We start from the raw sequence: 21,608 nt of genomic DNA, 5'->3' as shown, positions 1-21,608 counted from the left end.
TGTAACTACTTATGATCTCAACCCACGTGGCTTCACCAATAATCCATATGACAACATCTCTTCTACTTCAAGGGGCATACATTCATCTGCCAATATTTTCGACTTACATATGGAAATGTCATCGAGACGTCAGTCTATTCACATCCCACATAATACAATGGCCTCATGTTCAAGGGGAGGACACGAAAGCGGGAACTTATTTGACCTTAACATTGGATTATCAGAGGAACCCTCATCCCCACCAGAAGAACCTCTTCGGGAGCCAGGTGCAGATGGTGCTGAAATGGGATTATTCGTTGAACCTGACTCACCACAGTTTAACGTACATTCTGATGATGATAAGGATGACGTTCCGATAAATACAACACCATCCGAACTTCATGCACATATGTATGGGGCTGATTATGATGCAATGTATGAACCTGAATTTCTGGATCTTCCTGATGTTGGCAACTATGGACTTCAGTCAACAGTCAATAACGATGATTTACATATTAGAATGGATTTCACATCGAATGAGGAAACAATGATGGCAATAAAGAGTTACAATATTCGTAACTCAGTTCAATCCTGAGTTGATCGATCTAACATGGAGAAATATGTCTGCTATTGCGTCCAACGTGACAACGGATGCCAATGGATGGTCCGTGTATTAAAGAGGAAGAGGAAGAACAACTTATGGGAACTAACCAGATACAACGGTCCTCATACGTGTTGTGCAAGAGGTATAAACCAGGATCATCCCAACTTGGACTCCAACATTATTTGCCAAGCAATCATGCCCATTGTGAAGCAAAGCTCTCATATAGTTGTTGCAGTGTTGATTTATGCTATACAGTCACAATATGGGTACACCGTCTCCTATAAAAAAATCTTGGTTGGCAAAACAGAATGCCATTTGCAAACTTCATGGCGAATGGGATTCCTCTTACAACGAGTTGCCCAGTTGGTTTCATGTTGTGCAAAGACTCAATCTCAGGACAATTGTTGAGTTTGAAACTCAACATCATTACGTGAATGATCGAGTGGTTCGCGATCGCTGCTAATTCTACTGTGTCTTTTGGACTTACCCTCAGTGTATTAATGTAGTCAAGTATTGTAAACCAATTGTTCAAATTGATGGTACTTTCTTGTATGGGAAATACAAGAAAGTTTTATTATTGGCTGTGGTCCAAGATGGAAACCGCAATATTCTTCCTGTTGTGGTTGCCCTCGTTCAAGGAGGAGACATTGATTCTTTGGCTTTTTTCCTTAAAAATTTACGTTTACATGTTGTCACCAGGGAACGAGTATGCATTATTTTAGACCGAGGAGCCGGGATAAAAGTAGCAATGGACTTTTTGGGTACAATGTATAGACCTCCACATATTCAACATCGTTATTGTGTCCGTCATATTACTGTAAACTATTACGAAAAATACAAGAAGAACGATGAACGTCAGTTAGTCATGCGGATGGGTATGTTACTTTTTCCCAATTTTTCTATCATTTTTGTATTACTTATTTATACTTCATATTAACTATTACATATTCCTAATTGCTTAGGTTACGAACTCTTACCTCAAAGGTTTGAGTCGATTCTACAAGAGTTGTTTGACAAAAATAAGAAGGGGTGCGAGTATATTATGGAGATCAACAAAGAAATGTGGACAAATGCGTATGACGGGGGTATCCCTATGGTTATATGACAACAAACTTTGTTAAAGCAATAAATTCAACCTTAAAGGGGGGTGTGTCATTTACCAGTCACGGCGTTGGTCAAAACGACTTATTTTCGTTTGGGTCAACTCTTTGCAAAGCTCGGTGGACAAGCTCTTACTTGGATTCAAAACGACCATATTTACCACCCAAGACTAGTAGCTGATTTAAAGAAAAAAAAAAATGGATGCATCAAATGGAATGTTGGTTACAAATTTTTCTCGCACCCGTGAATTGTTTCTTGTAACCGAAATGTCACATCCGCTGCAAGGGATTGAAGCTAACTCTTTCAGAGTTAATCTACAAGAGAGGTGGTGCAATTGTGGTTTCTTTCAAGCACTCAAATATCCATGCTTTCATGTCATTGCAACTTGCTCACATTCGCATTTGAACTACAAAAATTATGTTGATCCCATATACGAACTTTCACAAGTATTCAAGGTATATGAATTTGAGTTTCCGCCCATAGGAAACGAAAGAGACCCATATGAGATTCAAACTCGGCTTACAATTGTACCATATCCATTGCTATTGAGGGACTCAAGTCGTCCAAAATCTATTAGAATACATTGTGATATGGATATTCGGGAGAAGTCAACAGAATAAAAATGATGTGAGCATTGTAGAAACATCGGGCATAATAGAAAAAAATGTTCAGCTCTGTTATCATCACATAACCGTTAACCCTTATGTAATTAATATTCTATTTAAATGAATGTTTTTGTTTCTAATATTTAAATGTAATTGCATTTTGTATAATTTCTCAATGTATGTACAACTAAATAAATTTTAGTTTTTTAAAATTTATTTAAAAAATATTTTATGATCTTTATTTAATATAATAATTAATATTATTAATTATAATTTTTTTAAAAATATTATAATAACTCCACCTTCTAAGTAGAGAAAAAATATTAAATTAAACAACTTAAAAGTTATAAAAAAATTTATGTATTCGATGACACATTTCATGTTCTGATTGGAGGATTAAATTTATTAAATTAAATTTTCAGTAAGACTAAATTCATAAATATATGTAAGTATTGAAGATTAAATGTGTAATTATACTAATTTTATTAACTTATGCATCAATATTTTCGTTAAATATTGATAACAGATGACTAAATTGATAACATTTAAATAATTAAGTGATAAAATTAATAGATCGATAATCAAAATAAAATTAAGTGATAAAACAATACATTCGATAATTCTTAAATTATAACCGAAACACTTTACATAATATATTACTAATTTATAATACAATAAAAATAAAATCTTTATTATTAAAAAAAATACCAGCGTGGTAGCCGACTCAGCAGAACCTCGTGAATGCGCGTCCTCGGGGATGCGCCTTTCACATGTGGCAGCCGAGTCAGCATAATTCGGGTAAAGCGCGTCCCCGGGGATGCGCCTTTGTGCCACCTCAGCCGAAAGGGTACCACTTCGAGAAATATCGATCAAACGATGCTAGAAAGGGAAATATTCGACGAAAAGGTGTCAGTTTATCGCCCAAAATATTCTTCATGCTTAGAACAATATTTTCACAAATTATTGTAATTAATGGACGTACTTGCTACCTTGTAATCCTCCTAAATTAATAAATATAATTACAACCAGTAAAGCTGAAAATGGTTTCTGGCAATATTGTCAGATAACAATTGAACAAACTGGATTTGAAATTGTGAAAAAGTTCAGCATTAAAGTTAAATGCAAGTGGGACTTACTCTAAGTACCAAAGCAGGAAAAAACAATGAAAAGAAAGGCCGCAAAGGTAACAGACTGAGACATGGGAAGTGGTTTCATACCTCTCAAAATAAACCATGAAAGACAAGCTTACACATTGCACACCTTGTACACCAATCTTCCTTTTCTTTCCAATCCAATTATTTATCCAGAATGGCAGAATCTGATCAACTTCACTGTGAAACAACCTGTTTGTCCGGGGATTCTCAGCCTGGAGAATAAAGGTTGTTTCAGTTTTCTTCAATCTTCTTCATGAATTCTTCGTTTCTTTTGCCTTTTGGAAACCTAGCTTCTCTTTGAGACCCTTTTGTGAACAAAAGTGACAAAAGCTATAGGAAGAGGAAAAGAAACTTGTTTCTGAGCTACACTGTCGGTTTGTGGGATTTAAGGGTCAGCATTTCGTTTACAAGTTTCTTTTTCTGAACACTTGTCACTTGCTTGTCTTGGCTTGCATCATCAACCCAAAAGTGACACAGGTTTTTAGGATCTAGAGGTTCATCACTGATTGTGTGGTTGATATGGTTCTTTCCCTTTGTTGTCAATGGTGATTAAAAAGACTTGAAAGAGGACACTTCTTAAAAGAAAAAAGAACAATAAAACTGAAGTGGGTACCAAATGCAAGTGGGAGTCGTCCATAATCCGAATCTGGTTTTAGTTTCTTTTTGAGAGAGGTTTCTTGTTTCTGGTTTGGGAATTCCTTCGTTTTCAAGTCACAGTTATTGATTTCTTGAGCTTGTCTTTTGTGACTTGTGAACTATCTCTTTAAGTGCTCTCCAACAGGAAGTTCAAGCTCCAAATCTGTCACTACTTACTACCTACTATGGTATTGGTAATGTTTATGTACTCAAATGATAATCATTATGCTAAATATTAAAATTTTCAGTTTTCTATCTGTTTGAGTTTATTCCTTTTCCTAATTTTTATGATTATGGTAATGTTTGCAGGTGTTCCTTAATGATCTTATGAATGTGAGGTTCAGTGATTGATAGTGACAAACCACAACACCCTTTTTCTGGTTTTTCTGCATAATTTGGACAGTATTGTAAGATTGCTGCTTGTTTTGAGTTGATGGTATATCTGCAACTTATGCTAAGTTTCTAGTTCTTCAAAGCTTCTTCGTTTTGTTCTGCTTTTAGCCTAATTTTGCTGCTGTATATGCTTCCAATGGCTAAAAGATTCAGTCATCAGATGGTTCTAGTTCTTGCTATAATCTTACTTCTAATCAGTCATTTAGAGCAGTTCGCTATTAAATTATCCAGATATTTTGAGTAGCTGGAATAGCTCAACTGACTTCTGCAACTCTGAACCGAAATCGCAAGTAACTGTGGTGTGCTATGAAGAAAGTATAACTCAGTTGCATATTATTGGAAGTAAAGGAACTCCTGTGCTACCTTGAAACTTTTCCATGTATTCCTTTGTCAATGCACTTGTTAAGCTTCCGGACTTGAAAGTTCTGACATTGGTTTCTCTTGGTTTATGGGGGCCATTGCCTGGTAAAATTTCGAGTTTAGTCTCGTTGGAAATATTCAACATGAGTTCGAACTCAGTATATGGGACAATCCCTCGTGAGCTTTCATCTGTCACTAGCCTTCAAACAGTCATACTTGATGATAACTTGTTCTCCGGTCACCTACCTGAATGGTTCGGTTCGTTTCGGATTCTGACAGTTCTGAGTTTGAGAAAGAATTTGTTCAATGGATCTTTTCCCGAATCGTTAACCAGTTTGGAGAATCTTCGAGTTCTTGCACTTTCACATAACCACTTCTATGGGGAAGTGCCTGATCTTAGTAGTTTGACTAATCTTCAAGAGCTTGATCTCGAAGATAATGCTTTCGGACCTCGGTTTCCTCCTCTTGGCAACAAGTTGGTTCGCCTCGTTTTGGGAAAGAATAGGTTTCAATCAGGCATTCCTCCTGAATTGAGCTCATATTACCAACTTGAATGGCTGGACTTGTCATTCAACAGATTTGTTGGGCCGTTTCCTCCATCATTGTTATCCCTACCTTCCATTACTTACTTGAATATTGCAGACAACAAGCTCACCGGGATGCTATCTGAGAACACTTCTTGCAATGCGGAGCTTGAATTTGCAGATTTATCATCAAACCATTTGACTGGACACTTGCCAAGCTGTCTCTCGGATTCCAAAGACCGAGTTTCCCTGTATGCTCGAAATTGCCTGGCAACCGGAAAGGAAAACCAACATCCGGTTTCCTTCTGTCACAATGAAGCCTTGGCTGTGGGAATCTTACCTCAGCAAAAGAAGTCCAAAACTTCAAAAGTAGCACTTGCCATGGCCATAACCGGAGGAATTATGGGTGGAATATTAGTTCTCGGTCTTGTTTTCTTTTTCGTTAGGAGGTTGAACGCGGATAAGACAATAAAAAAACCTACTACAAGATTGATTGCAGAGAAAGCATCAACTGTGTACACATCGAAGTTACGATCTGATGCAAGTAAGACCCCATTCTATCTATCTCTCTTTCTCTAGTTAATGACAATGACTCCAGCTTTATTACTTTCAATCTGACTATATGACTTTCGGCTACTCGAAGGGTATTTATCGCAAGCAATGAATCTGGGAGCACTGGGACTTCCAGCTTATCGAACCTTTTCATTAGAAGAACTTGAGGTTGCTACAAACAACTTTGACACAGCTGCTTTCATGGGTGAAGGTTCTCAGGGACAAGTATGTGATATGGTTAAAAAGAGCCTAATTAAAAGTTCAATGATTCTCTATATGGTACCAAAGTTTTGTTCAAGTCGGTGATCGGATTTCGAAATCCATAGCCTTTTCATTGGTAAAACTGAATCTGATTCATAATAAGAAGTGAGCCTGTGCTTCACTAATTTTGCAACTGAATAGTGTACTCTAAGGGCTTCAATGACCATTTTTAATTATTTTCCGATTGTTTCTCCGATTATCTAGAACAAAAATATGGGATTTTGTGTGTGCAAGTTTTCTAACACATTGAGCTTTATGATTTCAGATGTATAGAGGTAGGCTGAAAGATGGCATGTTTGTGGCCATTAGATGCCTGAAAACGAAGAAAAGCCATAGCACTCAAAGCTTTATGCACCATGTAGAGCTTATTTCCAAATTGAGATATCGCCATTTAGTCAGTGCTCTTGGCCATTGCTTTGAATGCTACTTGGATGATTCAAGTGTCAGCAGAATATTTTTGATCTTTGAATATGTACCAAATGGCACTCTCAGGAGCTGGATATCAGGCAAATCCCCTGTATTAAAATTTTCTCGGCTGATAGATTCGGGGCCACACTATTTAACCCTTCTTCTCCACAGAGCTCGACTCTTTAGTTTCGTGAAGTATTCGTGCCGGACACCCATGTTTGACTCAGACTTGGGTTTAGGGATGACAGTCCAAGAGTCCTTAAAATAGTGTATATTTTATCATATCTATGTGTTTTGATTGTTTGTTTACATTCTGGTTTGCAGAAGGCCATGGCAGACGCTCGCTTACATGGGCACAACGCATATCGGCTGCAATTGGGATAGCAAAGGGCATCCAATTTTTGCACACAGGGTTTGTGCCTGGTGTGTACTCAAATAATCTGAAAATAACTGATATTTTGATGGATCAGAACTTTGTTGCAAAGATTAGCAGTTACAACCTGCCCTTATTAGCAAAGAATGCGTATAGGGTATGTAGACACCCGTTTTTGTCCGGGTCTTCTCTATTTAATTTAAATTTTATTATTATTATTATTATTATTATTATTATTATTTAACTTACACTTTACATATTACACTGTTTTGCAGGCCAATCCATGCCCAACAAACGAAACCCAATTGACCCGAGCCCATACTCATCACTCAGCAGCCCGGTTACAGACCCTAACCCAATGCACAACCTACACCGACCCAACTAAACCCTAACCTTAGGGTATCAACATCCCAGCGCCGCACCAACATAGACCATTCGATCTGGACCCATTCAACGGTCCAGATCGATGGTAAATAGGGTTTCACAACCCTAAGCCAATCCAGCCGTCGCGCCTCTTCAACGTTCCAGTAGCCGTTCAAGCCGAATATCATCGAGCCTCAAGCCACCGTCGAACCTCTCATCGAGTCAATCTATCATCCACAGTGACAACAAGGCCATCAAATACCAAATCAGTCAGAGCAATCAGAGAAAAACAAAGGAAAAAATCAAAAGAAAATCCAAATGATATCCTAAGGTACATCTAGCCTCTGTCGACCCTAGTGTCTCGGGGCAGCAAAGTCAATCATCACAAATCATGGAAGCTAACATAAAATCAAAAAAGAGAAGACAGATAAAAGGGGGACCATTCGGGGTTCAAAGAAAAAAAAAGGAGATAGAGGGAGTTTTCAGAACCAAAAAGAAAATATAAAGAAAACAGAGAGAAAAAGGGAGAAGAAAAAAAAGCTTACCGAGGAGGGAGGTTCGGCGAAGGCATGCAAGGAGTTCAAAGGTCACCGTGGCTTGTTGTTTCGAGAGGTAAATCGGTAGATTTAGGAGACTGGGGGTAGTGTTTAGGCAAAGTGGAGTGGGGTTTTGAGTAGTGGGGGTTGAGATGTTTCTTTTGAGGGTTGTTGGGCATCTCCGGCCGCCGTGCGCCGTCGTCGTCGTCGCCGTGAGCGCCACCGTCGACGGCGTTATTTCTTTTCTCTTATGTGGGAGTTGAGAGAGTTCTGAAACTCTCTCTCTCCCTCTGTTTTCTGAATTAAAACCAAATGAGAGAGGGGAAGCAAAGAAAGCCCGTTTTGGGCTTATATTCCCCAACCAAAACGCCGCCGTTTCAAGGGTCTGGGTACCCGTGTTTTGCAAGCATGGGGTAACTACACTTTAGGTCCCTTCTCCTTTGTAATGCTTTATTTAAGTCATTTAATGAAATTATTATTGTTTTATTTCGAGCCTTTTAGTTTTTAATGATTGCATTTCAGTCATTAATTTGTATATTATGTTTGCTGATATTATAATTTGGTTGTGATATTTATATTTATTTCGTTTTAGTCACTATTTCAGTTTATTGTGCATTTTCCTTTGATATTCGGATTTGGTCATGAAATTTGCAAATGTTATATATTAGTCACTGTTCATGTTTTATATCATATTTGTCTATATTTGATTATGGATTTAATATTTTCAAATATTTCAATTTAATCACTGATTCCATGCATTTTATTATCTTTACTGTTATTTGAATTTGGTCACCATATTCGTATATATTCTATTTTAGTCATTGTTTGATGTTTGGTTTAATTACTTTGTGATCTTTTATGTTTCTGTTTATTTCATTTTAGTCCTTACTCTTTTATATTACTACTTTCGTGAATGTTGGAATATGATCTCGTATTGTGTAATTATTTTATTTTAATCACTGAATATAACTTTGAATTTTTGAATTTTTGGCTTCAAGTTCTAATTGCTTTTATTTTAGTCATTTTCTGTTTTTTTAATATATTTGGTTTAATGTCTATTTTATTTTCTTTTGTTTTGGGCATCTATGTTTCCTTGTTTATATTTTAGTCCTACTAATGTATGTTATGTCATTTTTGTAGATATTTGACTTTGGTCCCAATGTTTGTAATAGTTTCATTTTAGCCCCTGATTTTATATGTTAGGTATTTTGGTTGATGTTCGAATTTATCCCTGACATTTGTGAATATTTTATTTTAGTCATTTATGTATGATTTTATTGTACTTGTTATTCGGTTATTTGTATTATGCAAATAATGTTCTTAATTTCATTTAACGTAAATATTTTATTTTTGTATTTGCAATTACATTTTTTTATATTATATGTTTATCTATGTATGAAATATTTGGTTTTTATTTTCAAGAACACGAATGCATAGAATGAGCGTGGAAAGTATCACTTGGTCGAAGTGGTGCGATCCCATACGGTATTTTAACGACATAGGAACTTGAAATAAATTGAGTATATTTTATTATTTAATTTGTTTAAATGATGCAATGTGTGTAATAATTTACTTTATTTTATGTAAACTTCAAATTTTTCATTTTATTTTCGATTCATTTTTAGTTAATCAATTTATTTTGTTGTATGAAAATGTCAATTTTATTTATATTCGATTCGCATTTTATCAAGAGGGAAATATTCTTTATGGATAAGAAATAGTCGAGTTAGCTTTTTCGATGGAGGATTGCTAATTTCGAGATTTCTTTTCGAGTTAAAGAATTTTTTTTAATTATTTAATTCGAAGCAAATTAATCAATGTTCGATAAATAGATCATATTTTAACTTTATATTCGATTTATAATTTCCACTATTTACAACGATGTGTAAGCGACACAGTACTAATTTTGGGCGTTGTGGGAGTGTTTATCCTTCCCGCACGTAACCGACTCCCGAATCCATTTAAATGAATCTTTGGTAACGCATACCGAATTTTGTCTTAAAAAATGATTTTTCTTAAAATTGTTTTAAAAGACGTTTTTAGGTATTCAACCTACCTAACCCAAAGGTCGATGGCGACTCTTTTCAATTTTATTTCAAATTAATCAAAAACCATCAATTTTTCCAAATTAAAGTCATAATTGTTTTTAAAAATAATATTTAATTGTTTTACGAAAAAAATGGTTATGACAGCTTGGCGACTCCACTGGGGAATTTTTTTAGAGTCGAGCTGTAAGTCGCTTACACATTGTCGTTGTGGTCGGATTTATGAGTTCGACTCTTTAGTTAATCTATGATCCGTTTATTGAAGTTTTTAATTGCTTCATTTTTTATTTGTCATACTAACATTTGATTTTTTTCTTTCAGATTGGTCCAAGTTTTTGTCGTGTTTTTTTCTTTTCTGTTTTGAGTCAAAGGTAGGTACGTTCCTCCTCACACACATCACATACATTTGCATAACATAAGCTCTAGACACGAGCTTTGATCCAAATTAGTCGAGGTGAATGCTTTACTCTCGTAAGAATTTATTCTCCGTATGAGTTTTAGCAAATAACCCATGGGATACATACCTTATACCTTCGTAGGGATTTATTCCTCGTATGGGTATAAGGTAGTGAATCCCCTCGAATTGAACTCATTCCGTTTGAAACCTGTAATGGGTGAGGATTGAGGGTCTGGCAGCCCAAGGGGGCACCGACATCAAGGACAATTTGAGTTCCCTTTTTCTGTTAGAGCCGAAACCATGCATATAGTGAACCATAGAGCGATCACCCTAGGTATAGTGATACTGAACCTTTGTCCGTTAGTAGGTACCCAACTTAGGTGTACACAAAGGAGGATCGTTTCTGAACCTTTCCTTTTCGTTTCATATTCTGTTGAATAAAAGCATGCGAACTAGATACCATGCGATCAGGACCAATTTCTTGAAAATAGATAATTTTGGGTAGAAAGCATGTCCGGGTAGGATTGTTATCTATTAAAGCATGTTAGGGTAGATATCATGTCGGGTAGGTGTTATATTCATCTTTGAATAACATTTTTATCCGTATAAATTATTTTACACATACTAACTCGTTTTTCTCTTTTGTTTTTATACACTAACTTATTTATTTTGTTTATGTCATTTTTTATCCTTCTTTGCATTGCATTGCATCGTCATGACATAATGTGAAAAGTGTTGTTTCGCAAGGGGATATTCGAGAGAGAAATTTTCACAAGAAGAGGTAAAAGTTTTCAATCAAGCAGTCTCGTATACAGACATGCACCGAGGGTTAAAAGAAGCTCAGAACACAAAAATGAGATTTGCTCGAAGATCGTCCATAATTCGAGACTGGAATGGTGATCTACTGATCCTAGAAGTAATCTAGCAGTAGATTCTTATTTACAATCATGTCATCGCTACACATCAAAGAGCGACGCAATAGCTTCAGCACCGGCTAGGCATTAACAAAGTTAGTTTTACAGAGCATTGAGGGGCATCAGTTCCAAATATATCCGAGACGAAGCAGTGAGCTCGAAGATTGTGCAACATTCGAGACTAAAAAGATGATCCATTGAGACAAAGAGTAATCCAGCAGTATATTCTCATCTACAATCATTTCATCACTATTTATCAAGGAGTGACACACTAACTTCAACATTACTGGGGCATAAACGGAGTTAGGTTACAGAACGCTTAAGGGGCATCGTTTCAAGGACGAAGATCCGAGACGAAGAAGCGATCTACTTCAGACTCAACCATCTAAGCGAAGACATGTCTGTGAAGTGGACTGCCTTGTAATGTGAAGGCTTTTATTTCTGGTGAAAATTATTCTATGATATTCATCGTTGGGATCAACATTTTTTGCATCTGCATTCGCATCAATTTTGCATTTGTATTTTTTTGCATTTTCACATGCATCGTTCATGAAAACATGGAATTAATCAGTGGAGGATTCGATGAAGTGGTTCTAACCACATTGAGAATAGAAGTAAGAAGTTGAAACCATTACGACGAGAGCTTGTTCGGCTGGTTGTAGGATTGAGTCTTCCAAGATGATATGAGAAAAGAGTCCTCATTCCTGGAGATCCATGATGTTGATCTCGTGTACAACTACAACATAGGAAGCTTCAGTCATTCCGCTGAGAATTGTAAGACACTGAAGATCAAGATCCAGAACGTAATGAAGTCAGGGCATGTACAATAGAAGAAAATTGGGGCATTGCATTTAACACTTGAACTGAGAGATTGTTTTGTTTGAACTCGTTTTGTTATATCTTTTATATTTGCTTAAATATTTTTAATCTTAATACTTGAATTTATACTACCTTTTAAGGTTGAATAATGGAACAAATTTTAATCTTGAGTTCTTTGAATATCAAATGAATTACATATTCTCTTAATTCTTCAAGAATTATAGATCTTTGACATATGCCAAGATTGGACCTATCTTATCCCGTCTAAAACCCAAAATAAAATCTCGATTTTTACCTGAAATAATTCCTGATCACTACCAAATAACCAAATTTTGACATTCTATCTCTTTGAGACCTTGAAATATTCTTTTCGACCTTGAAACATTCCCTCTCTTTAAGGCCTTGAAACATTCTTTCCACCTTGAAACACTGCATTTACTTTTTTGAGACACAAAAGTCATACCCATACCTTTTTTTGAGTCAATAAAGTCACAATCGTCTTCTTAGACGTAAAACCAACATTTTTCTACCAATAAAACCTACAGACATTGAGTACAAGATGTTCACTTGAACATAAACCTTCCTACAAAGAAGACACTGTGTGGGGCATCTCGCATCAATTTTCTGAAGACGAGCATGAGCAATTGAGACATGCTGAGAACAAAAAAAAAAGCGAAAAGAAAAAATAAAATTCATTCAAAATAATTCTATCATGCATTAATTACATTGTTTTCATTTAAATAAAAATTAATCCTGAAAATATATCCCTCTGGGGATACCTCTTCTGCAAGGACTTCTGTGTATGAGATGATGAACGACTTTCTTTCTTTATCCCTTCACAAAAGGAGAAAATATATCCCTTGTGTCCCCTTTTTGAGCCTGAATTATCATGTTTTCTTCTGATTCAACCCTAACCAAGGATCACCCTCCATACTAGGGGGGCAAGTTGGAGGAAATCTGCTCGCATGATTGAAGACCATTGATCTAGATAAGATACCGAAAGGTGAGCCAAATGCCAAGTGTGAATGTCAAATCAAAGCGAAGAGAAAAGAAAAAAGAAAAACAAAGAGAAAATCAAAGAAAAGCAAAAAAAAGCAAAAAAAAAAAAAAGCAAAGAGAAAAAAGAAAACAAGGAGCATAGACAAAGACTCCCTCGACTCAAATGACTCATCAAGCTTCAAACTATGAGATTGATCAAGCACAGTCATTTCAGAATTACTTCACTCGAAGATCATAGAACATCAAGAGTAAGACGCATACGAGCATATCCAAATTGAGCAAAGCAAGATTGAAAGCATCAGAACGAATTGATCCTTGGTTCAATTACCCTTAAACACTTGTTTGGGCCTTTTATCACTTTCTTTCATAACTCTGAACCATGGCCTACATCACGTACCTTAAAAGTCCCTTCTAATCATACATGAATTTCTAAACAGAAGAGACTATCTTCAGATTTCATTCCGCCCATCAGAATTAATCTTTTATTTAAAAAAAGGTTTTCTAAAATCTTTAATGCATGATAGATGAGAAAAATAACAAAGGGGGGTTCAAGACGTAAATTCTGAATAGCGTTTTGAAACCAAAGGAGGATTCGAGTTGAAAACCTGAAAAGGCGGCTCGAATATGAGGATGGTGCAACTTTTGCATAAGAGGCGATCGCACAAATCCCTTGATGAGACATTGCACAACCCGAGTGTGATCATGAAAACTGGGAATCGGAGAACACTTCCAATAAATAAGTACAACAGCTACTCCATCAGTTCAGTGAATAACAAATAAATGAGAACTATATACCTTTGACCAAAAATAGCAACCTGAGACATTTTTATCATTTTCTTACTTAACCATACCATGTAGATGGCATTGATCTTGACACTTGTCAAATAGCTATAATTTATTGAAGGATTAAAAGAGTAATTAATTCTTTGATATCCAATGAACTCTTGTTTTATGATTTGTCAATTGTGAAACCTTGAAAGGAGCAATATTTTCAAAACTTTTGATTAAACATTTTTCAAAATTCTTTTAATTGATATTTTCATACTGTTGAAAAATACAAGAAGAAGAAAAACGTTTTTCAAACAAGATAATCTCTCTGGAGGCATATCTTGGAATTCAACGAAGATCCCTCTGAAGCTCAAGATTGAAGCTGGGGCAAGAAAAGACAAATTTTTAGGGCAAATTTTGATGGGGCAAGGAAAACAAATTGTCTCAGGTTGAGGTTTGCAAGAATACACCATATTGGAAATGCAGACAAACTGAATCAATGATAGAGTGAAGACTCCCCTCGCAACCATTCTCCTTACAGACTAAGAAAAACATACATCAATACATACATACATACACATACATACATACATACATACATACATATATACATACATATATACATAACACATGAAATTTGTGTCTTTGCATTCATCATCATGTGTATTAAATACATTTTTCTCCTCACTTGAGGACAAATTCAATAAAAAATTCAATAAATTTCATCTTGACATCCATCATAACATCCAAGATAGTCGGTCAAAAATGCATCATTTTGATTTTTCAGGAAATAAGAGCTCGGAAATAACCAGATGTTTTCAACCTGAAAGAACAATGCAATCCACAGATTTGGCTTCTTGAAATCAACAATTAAGACATTTCCTCCGCCAGCAGGAACAAACAGACTATCAGTATCCTTTGATGTTGTTTCTCTCGAAACAAAACTTTGTCTCGCTTGAGACAATTTCTCAAAAACAAACTTTGTCTCGCTTGAGACAATTTCTCAAAACAAACTTTATCTCGCTTGAGACAATTTCTCAAAACAAATTTTGTCTCGCTTGAGACAGTTTTCTTGAAACAAAATTTTGTCTCGCTTGAGACATTTCTTGAAAAACAAATTTTGTCTCACTTAAGACAATTTATCTTAAAACAAACTTCGTCTCGCTTGAGACATTTTTCCTTTGTGATACAAATTTTGAATTTGTTTCACTTAAAACAAAATTAATCTCACTTGAGATTATTGTTTCTTTCAAAATAAATTTCGTCTCGCTTGAGACATTTTTCCTTTGAGATACAAATTTTGAATTTGCTTCACTTGAAACAAAATTAATCTTACTTGAGATTGTTGTTTATTTCGAAACAAATTTCGTCTCACTTGAGACATTTTCCCTCATAATACAAATTTCAAAGTTGTTTTACTTAAAACAAAATTAATATCACTTGAGATTTTCAAAGCTGATTCGTCTCGCGTGAGACAGTTTCCCATTTAAACAAAAATCCTGAAATTGTTTCCTTTGAAACAAAATAAACACTTTGATATTGTTTCCCTATAAACAAAATCGACAATCTTTGAATCTTTTTCTCTTAAAACAATTTTTGTCTCTCTTGAGACAGTTTCTCTTGAAACAAATCTTTGAGTCTGTTCCTTTTGAATAAAAATCTTTGAGTTGTTTCTTTTGAAAAAAAAAATCATATTCGAGTCTATTTCTTTAAAAACAAATTTTGTCTCTCTTGAGACATTTTCTAATGAAAAATCAACCTTTGAGATTGTTTCTTTGAAAACAAATTTTGTCTCTCTTGAGACAATTTCTAATGAAAAACTAACTTTTGAGATTGTTTCATTTGAAACAAATTTGGTCTCACTTAAGATGTAATCCATCTTTGAGTCTGTTTCTTTTGAAACAAAATTTTATCTCTTAAAGACAATTTCTTTTGAGAAAAAAATCTTTGAGTTTGTTTCCTTTGAAACAAAATTTTGTCTCTCGAGACAACTTCTTTTGAAACTACCCATCTTTGAGATCGTTTCTATTAAAACAAATTTTGTCTCTCTTGAGACAAATTTTCTAGAAATACAAAATCTTTGAGTTTGTTTCTCTTGAAATAAAACCATCTTTGAGTCGTTTCTATTGAAATGAATTTTGTCTCTCTTGAGACAATTTCTCTTAACAAAAACATATTTGAGTCTGTTTCTTTTGAAACATCATCTTTGAGTCGGTTTCTTTTGAAACCATTATTCCTAAAGATGACCAGAACTCTTCATCACGTATGAGCCGTGTCATCCACCGACCAGATCTCTTCATCACGTAGGAGCCGTGTCAACCATAGATAACCAGTCGTCCTCATCACGTAGGAACCGTGCTATCTCCATTCCTAAAGATGGCCAAGAACTCTTCATCACGTATGAGCAATGTCATCCCCCGACCAGACCTCTTCATCACGTAGGAGCCGTGTCAACCATAGATAACCAGTCGTCCTCATCACGTAGGAACCGAGTTATCACCCTTCCTAAAGATGGCCAAGAACTCTTCATCATGTATGAGCAGTGTCATCCCTCGACCAGATTTCCTCATCATATAGGAACCTTGTCACCTTTAGACGACTCGAACTCTTCATCACGTATGAGCAGTGTCGTCCCCAACAACCAACATTATCCAATTTCTAAGCTTAAAAAGGAGAGAACCAGACAAAAACGTGTTGTCGTGTCGTCTTTTTCCTATTCTTGTTAACACAAGAATGTGCAAAGAGGGGCAGCTGTAGACACTCATTTTTGTCCGGGTCTTCTCTATTTAATTTAAATTTTATTATTATTATTATTATTATTATTATTATTATTATTATTTAACTTACACTTTACATATTACACTGTTTTGCAGGCCAACCCATGCCCAACAAACGAAGCCCAATTGACCCGAGCCCATACTCATCACTCAGCAGCCCGGTTACAGACCCTAACCCAATGCACAACCTACACCGACCCAACTAAACCCTAACCTTAGGGTATCAACATCCCAGCGCCGCACCAACATAGACCATTCGATCTGGACCCATTCAACGGTCCAGATCGATGGTAAATAGGGTTTCACAACCCTAAGCCAATCCAACCGTCGCGCCTCTTCAATGTTCCAGTAGCCGTTCAAGCCGAATATCACCGAGCCTCAAGCCACCGTCGAACCTCTCATCGAGTCAATCTATCATCCACAGTGACAACAAGGCCATCAAATACCAAATCAGTCAGAGCAATCAGAGAAAAATAAAGGAAAAAATCAAAAGAAAATCCAAATGATATCCTAAGGTACATCTAGCCTCTGTCGACCCTAGTGTCTCGGGCAGCAAAGTCAATCATCACAAATCATGGAAGCTAACATAAAATCAAAAAAGAGAAGACAGATAAAAGGGGGACCATTCGGGGTTCAAAGAAAAAAAAGGAGATAGAGGGAGTTTTCAGAACCAAAAAGAAAATATAAAGAAAACAGAGAGAAAAAGGGAGAAGAAAAAAAAGCTTACCGAGGAGGGAGGTTCGGCGAAGGCATGCAAGGAGTTCAAAGGTCACCGTGGCTTGTTGTTTCGAGAGGTAAATCGGTAGATTTAGGAGACTGGGGTAGTGTTTAGGCAAAGTGGAGTGGGGTTTTGAGTAGTGGGGGTTGAGATGTTTCTTTTGAGGGTTGTTGGGCATCTCCGGCCGCCATGCGCCGCCGTCGTCGTCGCCGTGAGCGCCACCATCGACGGCGTTATTTCTTTTCTCTTATGTGGGAGTTGAGAGAGTTCTGAAACTCTCTCTCTCCCTCTGTTTTCTGAATCAAAACCAAATGAGAGAGGGGAAGCAAAGAAAGCCCGTTTTGGGCTTATATTCCCTAACCAAAACGCCGTCGTTTCAAGGGTCTGGGCACCCGTGTTTTACAAGCATGGGGTAACTACACTTTAGGTCCCTTCTCCTTTGTAATGCTTTATTTAAGTCATTTAATGAAATTATTATTGTTTTATTTCGAGCCTTTTAGTTTTTAATGATTGCATTTCAGTCATTAATTTGTATATTATGTTTGCTGATATTATAATTTGGTTGTGATATTTATATTTATTTCGTTTTAGTCACTGTTTCAGTTTATTGTGCATTTTCCTTTGATATTCGGATTTGGTCATGAAATTTGCAAATGTTATATTAGTCACTGTTCATGTTTTATATCATATTTGTCTATATTTGATTATGGATTTAATATTTCAAATATTTCAATTTAATCACTGATCCCATGCATTTTATTATCTTTACTGTTATTTGAATTTGGTCACCATATTCGTATATATTCTATTTTAGTCATTGTTTGATGTTTGGTTTAATTACTTTGTGATCTTTTATGTTTCTGTTTATTTCATTTTAGTCCTTACTCTTTTATATTACTACTTTCGTGAATGTTGGAATCTGATCTCGTATTGTGTAATTATTTTATTTAATCACTGAATATAACTTTGAATTTTGAATTTTTGGCTTCAAGTTCTAATTGCTTTATTTTAGTCATTTTCTGTTTTTTTAATATATTTGGTTTAATGTCTATTTTATTTTCTTTTGTTTTGGGCATCTATGTTTCCTTGTTTATATTTTAGTCCTACTAATGTATGTTATGTCATTTTTGTGGATATTTGACTTTGGTCCCAATGTTTGTAATAGTTTCATTTTAGCCCCTGATTTTATATGTTAGGTATTTTGGTTGATGTTCGAATTTATCCCTGACATTTGTGAATATTTATTTTAGTCATTTATGTATGATTTTATTGTACTTGTTATTCGGTTATTTGTATTATGCAAATAATGTTCTTAATTTCATTTAACGTAAATATTTTATTTTTGTATTTGCAATTACATTTTTTTTATATTATATTTTTATCTATGTATGAAATATTTGGTTTTTATTTTCAAGAACACGAATGCATAGAATGAGCGTGGAAAGTATCACTTGGTCGAAGTGGTGCGATCCCATACGGTATTTTAACGACATAGGAACTTGAAATAAATTGAGTATATTTTATTATTTAATTTGTTTAAATGATGCAATGTGTGTAATAATTTACTTTATTTTATGTAAACTTCAAATTTTTTCATTTTATTTTCGATTCATTTTTAGTTAATCAATTTATTTTGTTGTATGAAAATGTCAATTTTATTTATATTCGATTCGCATTTTATCAAGAGGGAAATATTCTTTATGGATAAGAAATAGTCGAGTTAGCTTTTTCGATGGAGGATTGCTAATTTCGAGATTTCTTTTCGAGTTAAAGAATTTTTTTAATTATTTAATTCGAAGCAAATTAATCAATGTTCGATAAATAGATCATATTTTAACTTTATATTCGATTTATAATTTCCACTATTTACAACGATGTGTAAGCGACACAGTACCAATTTTGGGCGTTGTGGGAGTGTTTATCCTTCCCCGCACGTAACCGACTCCCGAATCCATTTAAATGAATCTTTGGTAACGCAGACCGAATTTTGTCTTAAAAAATGATTTTTCTTAAAATTGTTTTAAAAGACGTTTTTAGGTATTCAACCTACCTAACCCAAAGGTCGATGGCGACTCTTTTCAATTTTATTTCAAATTAATCAAAAACCATCAATTTTTCCAAATTAAAGTCATAATTGTTTTTAAAAATAATATTTAATTTTTTTACGAAAAAATGGTTATGACAGGGTATGAACACCAAAGAAAAATTTCATTTTCGACACTTTTTGTTTCGAATTTGTTGGTGTGAGATCATATTTACCTCTACTCGATCTTGCAGGTAGACCATGGAACTTCTGCTCCACCCAAGGATCCAAGTACTAGTACAAGGTTTGTAATGAATAAGATAAGATGTCTGACTTTTACATCTAAAATAAGATGTTTCATTAAAACTGTTTCCTTTGACTGTTGTTCAATAACAGGGCAAGTTACGATGATAAGTCCGATGTTTATGATTTTGGAGTTATTTTACTCGAAATGATTCTGGGGAGGCCATCAAAGTCCAGGAATCAAGTTCAAATTCTTAAAAATCAGGTAAATCATAACTGATTTGAACTTAGAACATCCAAAGAAACTCAATTCATACAAATCAGTAACTCACTATGATTAAAACCTGTGCATGCAGCTAGAAGCAATCTTGGCAACTGATGACTCAACGAGAAGACTCATATCCGATCCAGCAGTCCGGACATGTTGTTCGGATCAGTCATTGAAGACAATGATGGAAATTTGTGTGAAATGTCTGGTGAAGGACCCTGAAGGGAGGCCTTCTGTTGAGGATGTGCTGTGGAACCTGCAATTTGCTGCTCAAGTTCAAGATGCATGGAAGGTAGATTCTCGGAGCAGCGAAGGATCTCCGGGGTCTCCTTTCGAACCGCCACACCTTCGTGTTGCCTTCCATTAGCAATATCTGGTTTAGTTATTTAGATACTTTGAAAAAGTTGGCAAGTCTTGTTCATATTAGTTTTCTGAGAAGTACAGAAATCTGTCTATACAATAGAAACAGGAACTTATTGTTCGTACTATTACACCAAATATTTTCCGAATCTGTACACTGGTTTCCTTTGAATTCAAACAACTGATGTATATTTTCAGGGTTTTTTTATTTTTTTTATTTGGATCCAAGATCAATATATTTCTAGTTTGATTCGAGTCTGTAACTCCAGAATGATAGTGCAAATGATTACTGCAAGTGGTGGTTCATATATCTTTATGTGTATTTGGTTGTGTTGTAATTGCAAGGGTGTTTGAACCGGAATGGACCGGTTGACCCAACCGGGAACATGTGACAGATCGGTCAGGAATAGGGATGGTAAGCGAGTACAATTTCGTAAATTTTGTACCGTACCTGATTCAATTAGGGTGGGGATGGATATAAGTTTAGTGGATAATGGACGGCTATGGAACATGCTATAAAATCGATGGGACTGTAAATAGTAAAAAAACCAGGGTAAACCATGAGTCAAAAACCCCGATTTTCTAAAAACCGGTTTTCAGAAAATCGGGTTCCTTCTGGGCTAAACGGCTAAACCTGAAAAAGAATTCTACCCATATCTAGTCCAAATGAAATAAAAAAAGACATAAAAAAAAAATAATGTAGTTAAATATATTAATATTTAAAAGGCTTATTTGAGAAATATGTATCTAAACTGTTTTTTCTTTCGTTTTGGTTGGTTAATTTTTTTAATACAAGTATTGTTTCATTTCGTTTTGTAATTATTTTAAGATTTTATTGTTATATTCGTTAGAGAAATGTTTTCCAATAAATGATCGATACGAAATTTAATGTTCAATACTATTTTACTTTTTTATATTTATTTAATGGAAAATTGTTTGGATTGTACAAGTTATTGATGGTTCATCCATTCTAATTTAGGTGGAGAACCATAATTAGTGCAAGGATGACCATAAACCGGTGATATTTACAAGAGAAAAAGGGGAAAAATATGACTTGGTAAGAAGATAAATAATGTAGACAGAAGGATAGAGAGAGAGAGAGAGTCCTTATTTCAGCATTTCTTAGAGGTATAAATACCCCAACTATAGAGTGACTGATGTCAGGTCAAGGGTCATCATGTCTGTTAATGATCTGACATACTATGAAGATTTGACTGTAATTATTATATTTGACTCTTTCAAATGTCATGTTAAAGACTGAGGAGCATGAAATCCGAAAAGTGATCCGATAGAGGATGTTTCCGGAGGTGGTGTGTGTCGTAACCGGTTTTTGTCCGGGCATGAAATATTTATTTAGAGGGAAAATTGATGTGAATAAATGGTTTTGAAAATAATTTGGGAGTCGCCATCGGCCTTTTGGGTCAGGTA

The 21,608-nt window shown here is 35.2% G+C and overlaps 1 pseudogene; it reads left to right on the top strand.

The window, feature by feature from the left end:
* The first annotated feature begins 388 nt into the window (after positions 1-388).
* LOC120125859 lies at positions 389-20,189 on the top strand (annotated as a pseudogene).
* The last annotated feature ends 1,419 nt before the right edge of the window (positions 20,190-21,608 follow it).

The sequence above is a fragment of the Hibiscus syriacus genome, unplaced genomic scaffold (genome assembly GCF_006381635.1).
Source record: "Hibiscus syriacus cultivar Baekdansim isolate YM2019G1 unplaced genomic scaffold, ASM638163v2 tig00110445_pilon, whole genome shotgun sequence".
Taxonomy (NCBI): domain Eukaryota; kingdom Viridiplantae; phylum Streptophyta; class Magnoliopsida; order Malvales; family Malvaceae; genus Hibiscus; species Hibiscus syriacus.
This window is presented reverse-complemented; position numbering and strand designations above follow the sequence as displayed.